The sequence below is a fragment of the Oncorhynchus nerka genome, linkage group LG23, assembly GCF_034236695.1.
Source record: "Oncorhynchus nerka isolate Pitt River linkage group LG23, Oner_Uvic_2.0, whole genome shotgun sequence".
Classification (NCBI taxonomy): Eukaryota; Metazoa; Chordata; class Actinopteri; order Salmoniformes; family Salmonidae; genus Oncorhynchus; species Oncorhynchus nerka.
The window spans coordinates 4313457-4328000 of record NC_088418.1 but is presented as its reverse complement, the minus strand read 5'-3'; positions in this window follow the sequence as shown (position 1 = coordinate 4328000).

The following is a 14544-nucleotide window of genomic DNA, read 5'->3' as shown; positions in this document are numbered from 1 at the left end:
GTATTTTGTACATAATGTTTCTGTCTTATGGCAAAAAAAAGAGCTTCTGGCAGGACACCTGGGACAAGACAAGATTTTATTTTCTTCTTCAACAAGCAGGACTTCAGACACCGAAATAATAATTGTAATTGGCAAGAGAAAAGGACAAAATCTTCCTGTACCATCAGTATTACTTGCCAAAGTCCAATCAATAAATTAATTAATTAAAATCAATGGACAATAAATTATTACGATCACGAATATTCTACCAAGTGGATATCAAAAACTGTAACATCTTATGTTTCACCGAATTGTGGCTGAAAATCGACATGGACATTCAGGTTGCTGCACCGTCTAGAACAGCACACTCTGGTAAACAAGCTGATGCAAGAAAATCTAAGGAAGTCTCTAGATTTTGCCTGAAGTAGAGTATCTCATGATAAGCTGTATGCCTCACACTATTTTCCGAGAGAGTTTTCATCTATATTTTTCGTGGCTGTTTATTTACCGCCACAGACGGATGCTCAGTCAAAAAAGAAAAGGAAAAGCAATCAGGAAACTGCTCAACCAGAGTCTGCCGGGACTTTAAAATTTGTTATGGAAATCAATCCCCCTTTCGGGATAAGTGTCATCAATAGCTGCTGAATAGCATAGCATACAATAAATATTACTATAAATATGTATATTCATGAAATCACAAGTGCAATATAGGAAAACACAGTTTAGGCTTTTGTTAATCCACCTGTCGTGTCAGATTTTGAAATTATGCTTTACAGCGAAAGCAATCCAAGCGTTTGTGTAAGTTTATCGATCGCACGACAAAACATTAAGTACAATTAGCATCAGGTAGCTCGGTCACGAAAATCAGAAAAGCAATCAAAATTAATCGTTTACCTTTGATGATCTTCGGATGTTTTCACTCACGAGACTCCCAGTTACACAACAAATGTTCCGTTTGTTCCATAAAGATGATTTTTATATCCAAAATACCTCAGTTTGTTTGTCGCGTTATGTTCAGAAATCCACAGGAAAGAGCGTTCACGACAACGCAGACGAAAATTCCAAATAGTTTCCATTATGTCCACAGAAACATGTCAAACGTTTTTTATAGTCAATCCTCAGGTTGTTTTTAAAATATATAATCGATAATATATTAACCGCAAATGTCTTTCACAATAGGAGAGGGGAAAAGAATGGCTGTCCAAATTCTGTTGCGCAAGCAAAACTCATGTGACCACTTGACGCGATGATATCGTTCACGCTCAGTTTTCTAAATAAAAGCCTGAAACTATGTCTGAAGACTGTTGACACCTTGATAGGAAAAGGAATCTGGTTCATATCCCTTTCAATCCAGCAAAGGGAGGGTAAGGAACATGGAGTTTTCAAAATAGAAGCCACTTCCTGTTTTGACTTTCCTCAGGGTTTCGCATGCAATATCAGTTCTGTTATACTCACAGACAATATTTTGACAGTTTTGGAAACTTTAGAGTGTTTTCTATCCAATACTACTAATAATAATATGCATATATTAGCAACTGAGACTGAGGAGCGGGCCGTTTACAATGGGCACCTTTTCATCCAAGCTACTCAATACTGCCCCTGCAGCCATATGAAGGTAACGCAGTGAAACTTAAATCAGTTTTACCTAATTTCTATCAGCATGTTAAATGTGCAACAAGAGAGAAAAAAAATTCTGTAACACATTCTGTACCTCGCCCTCCATTTGGCAAATCTGACCACAATTCTATCCTCTTGATTGCTGCTTACAAGCATAAATTAAAGCAGGAAGCACCCGTGACTCGGTCCATTAAAAAATTGGTCAGATGAAGCAGACGCTAAACTACAGGACTGTTTAGCAGCACAGACTGGAATATGTTCTGGGATTCTTCCGATGGCATTGAGGACTACACCACATCAGTCACTGGCTTTATCAATAAGTGCATTGAGGACGTCGTTCTCACTGTATCTCTGTATCAACCCCCCTGGCTGTTCTTTCTGTATCAAATCACCTGGCTGTTCTCTATGTATCAAATCACCTGGCTGTTCTCTCTGTATCAAACCACCTGGCTGTTCTCTCTGTATCAAACCCCTGGCTGTTCTCTCTGTATCAAATCATCAAATGTTGGCTCTCTCTGTATCAAATCACCTGGCTATTCTCTCTGTATCAAACCCTCTGGCGGTTCTCTCTGTATCTCTGTATCAAACCACCTGGCTGTTCTCTCTGTATCTCTGTATCAAATCACCTGGCTGTTCTCTCTGTATCAAATCACCGGGCTGTTCTCTCTGTATCAAATCACCTGGCTGTTCTCTATGTATCAAATCACCTGGCTGTTCTCTCTGTATCAAACCCCCTGGCTGTTCTCTCTGTATCAAACCCTCTGGCTGTTCTCTCTGTATCTCTGTATCAAACCACCTGGCTGTTCTCTCTGTATCAAACACCCTGGCTGTTCTCTCTGTATCAAATCTCCGGTAGCCTCTGGAACTGCCGATCTGCGGCCAACAAGGCAGAGTTCATCTCAGCCTATGCCTCCCTCCAGTCCCTCGACTTCTTGGCACTGACGGAAACATGGATCACCACAGATAACACTGCTACTCCTACTGCTCTCTCTTCGTCCGCCCACGTGTTCTCGCACACCCCGAGAGCTTCTGGTCAGCGGGGTGGTGGCACCGGGATCCTCATCTCTCCCAAGTGGTCATTCTCTCTTTCTCCCCTTACCCATCTGTCTATCGCCTCCTTTGAATTCCATGCTGTCACAGTTACCAGCCCTTTCAAGCTTAACATCCTTATCATTTATCGCCCTCCAGGTTCCCTCGGAGAGTTCATCAATGAGCTTGATGCCTTGATAAGCTCCTTTCCTGAGGACGGCTCACCTCTCACAGTTCTGGGCGACTTTAACCTCCCCGTCTACCTTTGACTCATTCCTCTCTGCCTCCTTCTTTCCACTCCTCTCCTCTTTTGACCTCTCCCTCTCACCTTCCCCCCTACTCACAAGGCAGACAATACGCTCGACCTCATCTTTACTAGATGCTGTTCTTCCACTAACCTCATTGCAACTCCCTCCAAGTCTCCGACCACTACCTTGTATCCTTTTCCCTCTCGCTCTCATCCAACACTTCCCACACTGCCCCTACTCGGATGGTATCGCGCCGTCCCAACCTTCGCTCTCTCTCCCCCGCTACTCTCTCCTCTTCCATCCTATCATCTCTTCCCTCTGCTCAAACCTTCTCCAACCTATCTCCTGATTCTGCCTCCTCAACCCTCCTCTCCTCCCTTTCTGCATCCTTTGACTCTCTATGTCCCCTATCCTCCAGGCCGTCTCGGTCCTCCCCTCCCGCTCCGTGGCTCGACGACTCATTGCGAGGTCACAGAACAGGGCTCCGGGCAGCCGAGCGGAAATGGAGGAAAACTCGCCTCCCTGCGGACCTGGCATCCTTTCACTCCCTCCTCTCTACATTTTCCTCTTCTGTCGCTGCTGCTAAAGCCACTTTCTACCACTCTAAATTCCAAGCATCTGCCTCTAACCCTAGGAAGCTCTTTGCCACCTTCTCCTCCCTCCTGAATCCTCATCCCCCCCCCCCCTCCTCCCTCTCTGCAGATGACTTCGTCAACCATTTTGAAAAGAAGGTCGACGACATCCGATCCTCGTTTGCTAAGTCAAACGACACCGCTGGTTCTGCTCACACTGCCATACCCTGTGCTCTGACCTCTTTCTCCCCTCTCTCTCCAGATGAAATCTCGCGTCTTGTGACGGCCGGCCGCCCAACAACCTGCCCGCTTGACCCTATCCCCTCCTCTCTTCTCCAGACCATTTCCGGAGACCTTCTCCCTTACCTCACCTCGCTCATCAACTCATCCCTGACTGCTGGCTACGTCCCTTCCATCTTCAAGAGAGCGAGAGTTGCACCCCTTCTGAAAAAACCTACACTCGATCCCTCCGATGTCAACAACTACAGACCAGTATCCCTTCTTTCTTTTCTCTCCAAAATCCTTGAACGTGCCGTCCTTGGCCAGCTCTCTCGCTATCTCTCTCAGAATGACCTTCTTGATCCAAATCAGTCAGGTTTCAAGACTAGTCATTCAACTGAGACTGCTCTTCTCTGTATCATGGAGGCGCTCCGCACTGCTAAAGCTAACTCTCTCTCCTCTGCTCTCATCCTTCTAGACCTATCGGCTGCCTTCGATACTGTGAACCATCAGATCCTCCTCTCCACCCTCTCCGAGTTGGGCATCTCCGGCGCGGCCCACGCTTGGATTGCGTCCTACCTGACAGGTCGCTCCTACCAGGTGGCGTGGCGAGAATCCGTCTCCTCACCACGTGCTCTCACCACTGGTGTCCCCCAGGGCTCTGTTCTAGGCCCTCTCCTATTCTCGCTATTCACCAAGTCACTTGGCTCTGTCATAACCTCACATGGTCTCTCCTATCATTGCTATGCAGACGACACACAATTAATCTTCTCCTTTCCCCCTTCTGATGACCAGGTGGCGGAATCGCATCTCTGCATGTCTGGCAGACATATCAGTGTGGATGACGGATCACCACCTCAAGCTGAACCTCGGCAAGACGGAGCTGCTCTTCCTCCCGGGGAAGGACTGCCCGTTCCATGATCTCGCCATCACGGTTGACAACTCCACTGTGTCCTCCTCCCAGAGCGCTAAGAACCTTGGCGTGATCCTGGACAACACCCTGTCGTTCTCAACTAACATCAAGGCGGTGGCCCGTTCCTGTAGGTTCATGCTCTACAACATCCGCAGAGTACGACCCTGCCTCACACAGGAAGCGGCGCAGGTCCTAATCCAGGCACTTGTCATCTCCCGTCTGGATTACTGCAACTCGCTGTTGGCTGGGCTCCCTGCCTGTGCCATTAAACCCCTACAACTCATCCAGAACGCCGCAGCCCGTCTGGTGTTCAACCTTCCCAAGTTCTCTCACGTCACCCCGCTCCTCCGCTCTCTCCACTGGCTTCCAGTTGAAGCTCGCATCCGCTACAAGACCATGGTGCTTGCCTACGGAGCTGTGAGGGAACGGCACCTCAGTACCTCCAGGCTCTGATCAGGCCCTACACCCAAACAAGGGCACTGCGTTCATCCACCTCTGGCCTGCTCGCCTCCCTACCACTGAGGAAGTACAGTTCGCGCTCAGCCCAGTCAAAACTGTTCGCTGCTCTGGCCCCCCAATGGTGGAACAAACTCCCTCACGACGCCAGGACAGCGGAGTCAATCACCACCTTCCGGAGACACCTGAAACCCCACCTCTTTAAGGAATACCTAGGATAGGATAAAGTAATCCTTCTCACCTCCCCCCCTTAAAAGATTTAGATGCACTATTGTAAAGTGGCTGCTCCACTGGATGTCATAAGGTGAATGCACCAATTTGTAAGTCGCTCTGGATAAGAGCGTCTGCTAAATGACTTAAATGTAAATGTAAATGTAAATCACCTGGCTGTTCTCTCTGTATCAAATCACCTGGCTATTCTCTCTGTATCAAACCCTCTGGCTGTTCTCTCTGTATCTCTGTATCAAACCACCTGGCTGTTCTCTCTGTATCTCTGTATCAAATCACCTGGCAGTTCTCTCTGTATCAAATCACCGGGCTGTTCTCTCTGTATCAAACCCCCTGGCTGTTCTCTCTGTATCTCTGTATCAAATCACCTGGCTGTTCTCTCTGTATCAAATCACCTGGCTGTTCTCTCTGTATCAAATCACCTGGCTGTTCTCTCTGTATCAAACCCCCTGGCTGTTCTCTCTGTATCAAACCACCTGGCTGTTCTCTCTGTATCAAACCCCCTGGCTGTTCTCTCTGTATCAAATCACCTGGCTGTTCTCTCTGTATCAAATCACCTGGCTGTTCTCTCTGTATCAAACCACCTGGCTGTTCTCTCTGTATCAAACCCCCTGGCTGTTCTCTCTGTATCTCTCTGTATCTCTGTATCAAATCACCTGGCTGTTCTCACTGTATCAAATCACCTGGCTGTTCTCTCTGTATCAAATCACCTGGCTGTTCTCTCTGTATCAAACCACCTGGCTGTTCTCTCTGTATCAAATCACCTGGCTGTTCTCTCTGTATCAAATCACCTGGCTGTTCTCTCTGTATCAAATCACCTGGCTGTTCTCTCTGTATCAAATCACCTGGCTGTTCTCTCTGTATCAAATCACCTGGCTGTTCTCTCTGTATCAAACCACCTGGCTGTTCTCTCTGTATCAAACCCTCTGGCTGTTCTCTCTGTATCAAACCACCTGGCTGTTCTCTCTGTATCAAATCACCTGACTGTTCTCTCTGTATCAACCCCCCTGGCTGTTCTCTCTGTATCAAATCACCTGGCTGTTCTCTCTGTATCAAACCCTCTGGCTGTTCTCTCTGTATCTCTGTATCAAATCACCTGGCTGTTCTCTCTGTATCTATGTATCAAACCCCCTGACTGTTCTCTCTTTATCAAACCCTCTGGCTGTTCTCTCTGTATCTCTGTATCAAATCACCTGGCTGTTCTCTCTGTATCTCTGTATCAAACCCTCTGGCTGTTCTCTCTGTATCAAACCACCTGGCTGTTCTCTCTGTATCAAATCACCTGACTGTTCTCTCTGTATCAACCCCCCTGGCTGTTCTCTCTGTATCAAATCACCTGGCTGTTCTCTCTGTATCAAACCCTCTGGCTGTTCTCTCTGTATCTCTGTATCAAATCACCTGGCTGTTCTCTCTGTATCTATGTATCAAACCCCCTGGCTGTTCTCTCTGTATCAAACCCTCTGGCTGTTCTCTCTGTATCTCTGTATCAAACCCCCTGGCTGTTCTCTCTGTATCTCTGTATCAAACCACCTGGCTGTTCTCACTGTATCTCTGTATCAAACCCCCTGGCTGTTCTATCTGTATCTCTGTATCAAACCACCTGGCTGTTCTCTCTGTATCTCTGTATCAAACCCCCTGGCTGTTCTCTCTTTATCTCTGTATCAAATCACCTGGCTGTTCTCTCTGTATCAAACCCCCTGGCTGTTCTCTCTGTATCAAACCACCTGGCTGTTCTCTCTGTATCTCTGTATCAAACCACCTGGCTGTTCTCTCTGTATCAAACCCCCTGGCTGTTCTCTCTGTATCAAACCACCTGGCGGTTCTCTCTGTATCTCTGTATCAAACCACCTGGCTGTTCTCTCTCTCTGTATCAAACCCCCTGGCTGTTCTTTCTGTATCTCTGTATCAAATCACCTGGCTGTTCTTCTGTATCTCTGTATCAAACCCCTGGCTGTTCTCTCTGTATCAAATCACCTCTCTGTATCAAACCCCTGGATGTTCTCTCTGTATCAAACCACCTGGCTGTTCTCTCTGTCAAATCTCTGTATCAAACCCCTGGCTGTCTCTCTCTGGCTGTTCTATCAAACCCCCTGGATGTTCTCTCTGTATCAAACCACCTGGCTGTTCTCTCTGTAACAAACCCCCTGGCTGTTCTCTCTGTATCTCTGTATCAAACCCCCTGGCTGTTCTCTCTGTATCAAACCCCCTGGCTGTTCTCTCTGTATCTCTGTATCAAATCACCTAGCTGTTCTCTCTGTATCAAACAACCTGGCTGTTCTCTCTGTATCTCTGTATCAAACCCCCTGGCTGTTCTCACTGTATCTCTGTATCAAACCCCCTGGCTGTTCTCTCTGTATCTCTGTATCAAACCACCTGGCTGTTCTCTCTGTATCTCTGTATCAAACCCCCTGGCTGTTCTCTCTTTATCTCTGTATCAAATCACCTGGCTGTTCTCTCTGTATCAAACCACCTGGCTCTTCTCTATGTATCAAATCACCTGGCTGTTCTCTCTGTATCAAACCACCTGGCTGTTCTCTATGTATCAAATCACCTGGCTGTTCTCTCTGTATCAAATCACCTGGCTGTTCTCTCTGTATCAAATCACCTGGCTGTTCTCTCTGTATCAAATCACCTGGCTGTTCTCTCTGTATCAAACCACCTGGCTGTTCTCTCTGTATCAAACCACCTGGCTGTTCTCTCTGTATCAAATCACCTGGCTGTTCTCTCTGTATCAAACCACCTGGCTGTTCTCTCTGTATCAAACCACCTGGCTGTTCTCTCTGTATCAAAACCGGGCTGTTCTCTCCAAACCCCTGCTGTTCTCTGTTCTCTCTGTATCAAACCACCTGGCTGTTCTCTCTGTATCAAATCACCTGGCTGTTCCCTCTGGCTGTTCTCTCTGTATCTTTGTATCAAATCACCTGGCTGTTCTCTCTGTATCAAATACCTGGCTGTTCTCTCTGTATCAAACCCCTGGCTGTTCTCTCTGTATCAAATCCCTGGCTGGCTGTTCTCTCTGTATCTCTGTATCAAATCACCTGGCTGTTCTCTCTGTATCTCTGTATCAAACCCTCTGGCTGTTCTCTCTGTATCAAACCACCTGGTTGTTCTCTCTGTATCAAATCACCTGACTGTTCTCTCTGTATCAACCCCCCTGGCTGTTCTCTCTGTATCAAATCACCTGGCTGTTCTCTCTGTATCAAACCCTCTGGCTGTTCTCTCTGTATCTCTGTATCAAATCACCTGGCTGTTCTCTCTGTATCTATGTATCAAACCCCCTGGCTGTTCTCTCTGTATCAAACCCTCTGGCTGTTCTCTCTGTATCTCTGTATCAAACCCCCTGGCTGTTCTCTCTGTATCAAACCACCTGGCTGTTCTCTGTGTATCAAATCACCTGGCTGTTCTCTCTGTATCAAAGCACCTGGCTGTTCTCTCTGTATCAAACCACCTGGCTGTTCTCTCTGTATCAAAACCTGGCTGTTTCTCTCCACCTGGCTGTTCTCTCTGTATCAAACCCCTGGCTGTTTTCTCTCTGTATCAAACCCCTGGCTGTTCTCTCTGTATCAAATCACCTGGCTGTTCTCTCTGTATCAAAACCTGGCTGTCTCTCTCTGTATCAAACCCCCTGGCTGTTCTCTCTGTATCAAATCACCTGGCTGTTCTCTCTGTATCAAACCACCTGGCTGTTCTCTCTGTATCAAATCACCTGGCTGTTCTCTCTGTATCAAATCACCTGGCTGTTCTCTCTGTATCAAACCACCTGGCTGTTCTCTCTGTATCAAATCACCTGGCTGTTCTCTCTGTATCAAATCACCTGGCTGTTCTCTCTGTATCAAACCCCTGGCTGTTCTCTCTGTATCAAACCACCTGGCTGTTCTCTCTGTATCAAATCACCTGGCTGTTCTCTCTGTATCAACCCCCCTGGCTGTTCTCTCTGTATCAAATCACCTGGCTGTTCTCTCTGTATCAAACCCACCTGGCTGTTTCTCTGTATCTCTGTATCAAATCACCTGGCTGTTCTCTCTGTCAAACCCCTGGCTGTTCTCTCTGTATCAAATCACCTGGCTGTTCTCTCTGTATCTCTGTATCAAACCCCTGGCTGTTCTCTCTGTATGTTCTCTCTGTATCAAACCACCTGGCTGTTCTCTCTGTATCAAACCCCTGGCTGTTCTCTCTGTATCTCTGTATCAAACCCCCTGGCTGTTTCTCTCTGTATCAAATCCCCTGGCTGTTCTCTCTGTATCAAACCCCTGGCTGTTCTCTCTCAAACCACCTATCTCTGTATCAAATCCCTGGCTGTTCTCTGTATCAAACCCCTGGCTGTTCTTCTCTCTGTATTCTGTTTCTCTCTGTATCAAACCCCTGGCTGTTCTCTCTGTATCTCTGTATCAAATCCCCTGGCTGTTCTCTCTGTATCTCTGTATCAAACCCCCTGGCTGTTCTCTCTGTATCTCTGTATCAAACCACCTGGCTGTTCTCTCTGTATCTCTGTATCAAACCCCTGGCTGTTTCTATCTGTATCTCTGTATCAAACCACCTGGCTGTTCTCTCTGTATCTCTGTATCAAACCCCTGCTGTTCTCTCTTTATCTCTGTATCAAATCACCTCTGTTCTCTGTATCAAACCACCTGGCTTCAAACCACCTCTGTTCTCTCTGTATCAAATCACCTGGCTGTTCTCTCTGTATCAAACCCCTGGCTGTTCTCTCTGTATCAAATCACCTGGCTGTTCTTCTGTATCTCTGTATCAAACTGTTCTCTCTGTATCAAACCACCTGGCTGTTCTCTCTGTATCAAACCACCTGGCTGTTCTCTCTGTATCAAACCCCTGGCTGTTCTCTCTGTATCAAACCCCTGGCTGTTCTCTCTGACTGTTCTCTCTGTATCAAACCCCCTGGCTGTTCTCTCTGTATCAAACCACCTGGCGGTTCTCTCTGTATCTCTGTATCAAACCACCTGGCTGTTCTCTCTGTATCAAACCCCCTGGCTTTTCTCTCTGTATCAAATCACCTGGCTGTTCACTCTGTATCAAACCCCCTGGCTGTTCTCTCTGTATCAAATCACCTGGCTGTTCTCTCTGTATCAAAAACCCCTGGCTGTTCTCTCTGTATCAAACCCCTGGCTGTTCTCTATGTATCAAATCCTGGCTGTTCTGGCTGTTCTCTGGCTGTATCTCTGTATCAAACCACCTGGCTGTTCTCTCTGTATCAAACCACCTGGCTGTTCTCTCTGTATCAAACCCCCTGGCTGTTCTCTCTGTATCAAACCACCTGGCTGTTCTCTCTGTATCAAACCACCTGGCTGTTCTCTCTGTATCAAACCACCTGGCTGTTCTCTCTGTATCAAATCACCTGGCTGTTCTGTTCTCTCTGTATCAAACCCCTGGCTGCTGTATCTCACCTGGCTGTTCTCTCTGTATCTCTGTATCAAATCACCTAGCTGTTCTCTCTGTATCAAACCACCTGGCTGTTCTCTCTGTATCTCTGTATCAAACCCCTGGCTGTTCTCACTGTATCTCTGTATCAAACCCCCTGGCTGTTCTCTCTGTATCTCTGTATCAAACCACCTGGCTGTTCTCTCTGTATCTCTGTATCAAACCCCTGGCTGTTCTCTCTTTATCTCTGTATCAAAATCAAACCCCTGGCTGTTATCAAATCTCTGTATCTCTGTATCAAACCACCTGGCTGTTTCTCTCTGTATCAAACCACCTGGCTGTTCTCTGTTCTCACCTGGCTGTTCTCTCTGTATCAAACCACCTGGCTGTTCTCTCTGTATCAAACCACCTGGCTGTTCTCTCTGTATCAAACCACCTGGCGGTCTCTCTCTGTATCAAACCACCTGGCTGTTCTCTCTGTATCAAACCACCTGGCTGTTCTCTCTGTATCAAATCACCTGGCTGTTCACTCTCTCAAACCCCCTGGCTGTTCTCTCTGTGTTCTCTCTGTATCAAACCCCCTCTGTATCAAACCACCCTCTGTTCTCTCTGTATCAAACACCTGGCTGTTCTCTCTGTATCAAATCACCTGGCTGTTCTCTCTCTCTGTATCAAATCACCTGGCTGTTCTCTCTGTATCAAACCACCTGGCTGTTCTCTCTGTATCAAATCACCTGGCTGTTCTCTCTGTATCAAACCCCCCTGGCTGTTCTCTCTGTATCTCTGTATCAAATCAAATCACCTGGCTGTTCTCTCTGTATCAAACCCCCTGGCTGTTCTCTCTGTATCAAACCCCCTGGCTGTTCTCTCTGTATCAAACCCTCTGGCTGTTCTCTCTGTATCTCTGTATCAAATCACCTGACTGTTCTCTCTGTATCAAACCACCTGGCTGTTCTCTCTGTATCAAACCCCCTGGCTGTGCTCTCTGTATCAAACCCCCTGGCTGTTCTCTCTGTATCTCTGTATCAAATCACCTGACTGTTCTCTCTGTATCAAACCACCTGGCTGTTCTCTCTGTATCAAACCACCTGGCTGTTCTCTCTGTATCAAATCACCTGGATGTTCTCTCTGTATCTCTGTATCAAACCCCCTGGCTGTTCTCTCTGTATCTCTGTATCAAATCACCTAGCTGTTCTCTCTGTATCAAACCACCTGGCTGTTCTCTATGTATCTCTGTATCAAACCACCTGGCTGTTCTCTCTGTATCTCTGTATCAAACCCCCTGGCTGTTCTCACTGTATCTCTGTATCAAACCCCCTGGCTGTTCTCTCTGTATCTCTGTATCAAACCCCCTGGCTGTTCTCTCAAATCACCTGGCTGTTCTCTCTGTATCAAACCACCTGGCTCTTCTCTATGTATCAAATCACCTGGCTGTTCTCTCTGTATCAAACCACCTGGCTGTTCTCTCTGTATCAAACCACCTGGCTGTTCTCTGTGTATCAAATCACCTGGCTGTTCTCTCTGTATCAAACCACCTGGCTGTTCTCTCTGTATCAAACCACCTGGCTGTTCTCTCTGTATCAAACCCCCTGGCTGTTCTCTATGTATCAAACCACCTGGCTGTTCTCTCTGTATCAAACCACCTGGCTGTTCTCTCTGTATCAAATCACCTGGCTGTTCTCTCTGTATCAAACCCCCTGGCTGTTCTCTATGTATCAAATCACCTGGCTGTTCTCTCTGTATCAAACCCCCTGGCTGTTCTCTCTGTATCAAACCCTCTGGCTGTTCTCTCTGTATCTCTGTATCAAACCCCCTGGCTGTTCTCTCTGTATCTCTGTATCAAACCCCCTGGCTGTTCTATCTGTATCTCTGTATCAAACCACCTGGCTGTTCTCTCTGTATCTCTGTATCAAACCCCCTGGCTGTTCTCTCTTTATCTCTGTATCAAATCACCTGGCTGTTCTCTCTGTATCAAACCACCTGGCGGTTCTCTCTGTATCAAACCCTCTGGCTGTTCTCTCTGTATCTCTGTATCAAACCCCCTGGCTGTTCTCTCTGTATCTCTGTATCAAACCCTCTGGCTGTTCTCACTGTATCTCTGTATCAAACCACCTGGCTGTTCTCACTGTATCTCTGTATCAAACCCCCTGGCTGTTCTATCTGTATCTCTGTATCAAACCACCTGGCTGTTCTCTCTGTATCAAACCCCCTGGCTTTTATCTCTGTATCAAATCACCTGGCTGTTCTCTCTGTATCAAACCACCTGGCGGTTCTCTCTGTATCTCTGTATCTCTGTATCAACCTAGCTTTCTCTCTGGCTGTTCACTCTGTATCAAATCAAATCACCTGGCTGTTCTCTTCATTGACCCCTTCTCTCTGTATCAAAACCTGGCTGTTCACTCTGTATCAAACCCCCTGGCTGTTCTCTCTGTATCAAATCACCTGGCTGTTCTCTCTGTATCAAACCCCCTGGATGTTCTCTCTGTATCAAACCACCTGGCTGTTCTCTCTGTATCTCTGTATCAAACCACCTGGCTGTTCTCTCTGTATCAAACCCCCTGGCTGTTCTCTCTGTATCAAACCACCTGGCTGTTCTCTCTGTATCAAATCACCTGGCTGTTCTCTCTGTATCAAACCCCCTGGCTGTTCTCTACCCTCTGGCTGTTCTCTCTGTATCAAATACCCTCTGGCTGTTCTCTCTGTATCAAATCACCTGGCTGTTCTCTCTGTATCTCTGTATCAAATCACCTGACTGTTCTCTCCCCCTGGCTGTTCTCTCTGTATCAAACCCTCTGGATGTTCTCTCTGTATCTCTGTATCAAATGGCTGTTCTCTCTGTATCAAACCACCTGGCTGTTCTCTCTGTATCAAACCCCTGGCTGTTCTCTCTGTATCAAACCACCTGGCTGTATCTCTCTGTATCAAACCCCTGGCTGTTCTCTCTCTGTATCAAACCCCTGGCTATTTCTCTTCTCTGTATCAAACCCCCTGGCTGTTCTCTTTATCTGTAAATCACCTGGCTGTTCTCTCTGTATCAAAACCTGCTCTTCTCTCTCTCTGTTCTCTCTGTATCAAAACCTGGCTGTTCTCTCTGTATCTCTGTATCAAATCACCTGGCTGTTCTCTCTGTATCAAACCACCTGGCTGTTCTCTCTGTATCAAACCACCTGGCTGTTCTCTCTGTATCAAATCACCTGGCTGTTCTCTCTGTATCAAACCACCTGGCTGTTTCTCTCTCTGTATCAAATCCTGGCTGTTCTCTCTGTATCTCTCTGTATCAAACCCCCTGGCTGTCTCTCTCTGTATCAAACCCCTGGCTGTTCTCTCTGTATCAAACCACCTGGCTGTTCTCTCTGTATCTCTGTATCAAACCACCTGGCTGTTTCTCTGTATCAAAACCCTCTGTTCTCTCTGTATCAAACCACCTGGCTGTTCTCTCTTTATCTCTGTATCAAACCCCCTGGCTGTTCTCTCTGTATCAAACCACCTGGCTGTTCTCTCTGTATCAAATCATCTCTGGCTGTTCTCTCTGTATCAAATCACCTGGCTGTTCTCTCTGTATCAAACCCCTGGCTGTTCTCTCTCTGTATCAAACCACCTGGCTGTTCTCTCTGTATCAAACCCCTGGCTGTTCTCTCTGTATCTCTGTATCAAACCACCTGTTCTCACTGTATCTCTGTATCTCTGTATCAAATCACCTGGCTGTTCTCTCTGTATCTGTATCAAACCCCCTGGCTGTTCTCTCTGTATCAAATCACCTGGCTGTTCTCTCTGTATCAAACCACCTGATTTTACTCTCTGTATCTCTGTTCTCTCTGTATCAAAACCTGGCTTTTCTCTCTGTATCAAATCACCTGGCTGTTCTCTGCTGGCTGTTCTTCTCTCTGTATCAAACCACCTGGCTGTTCTC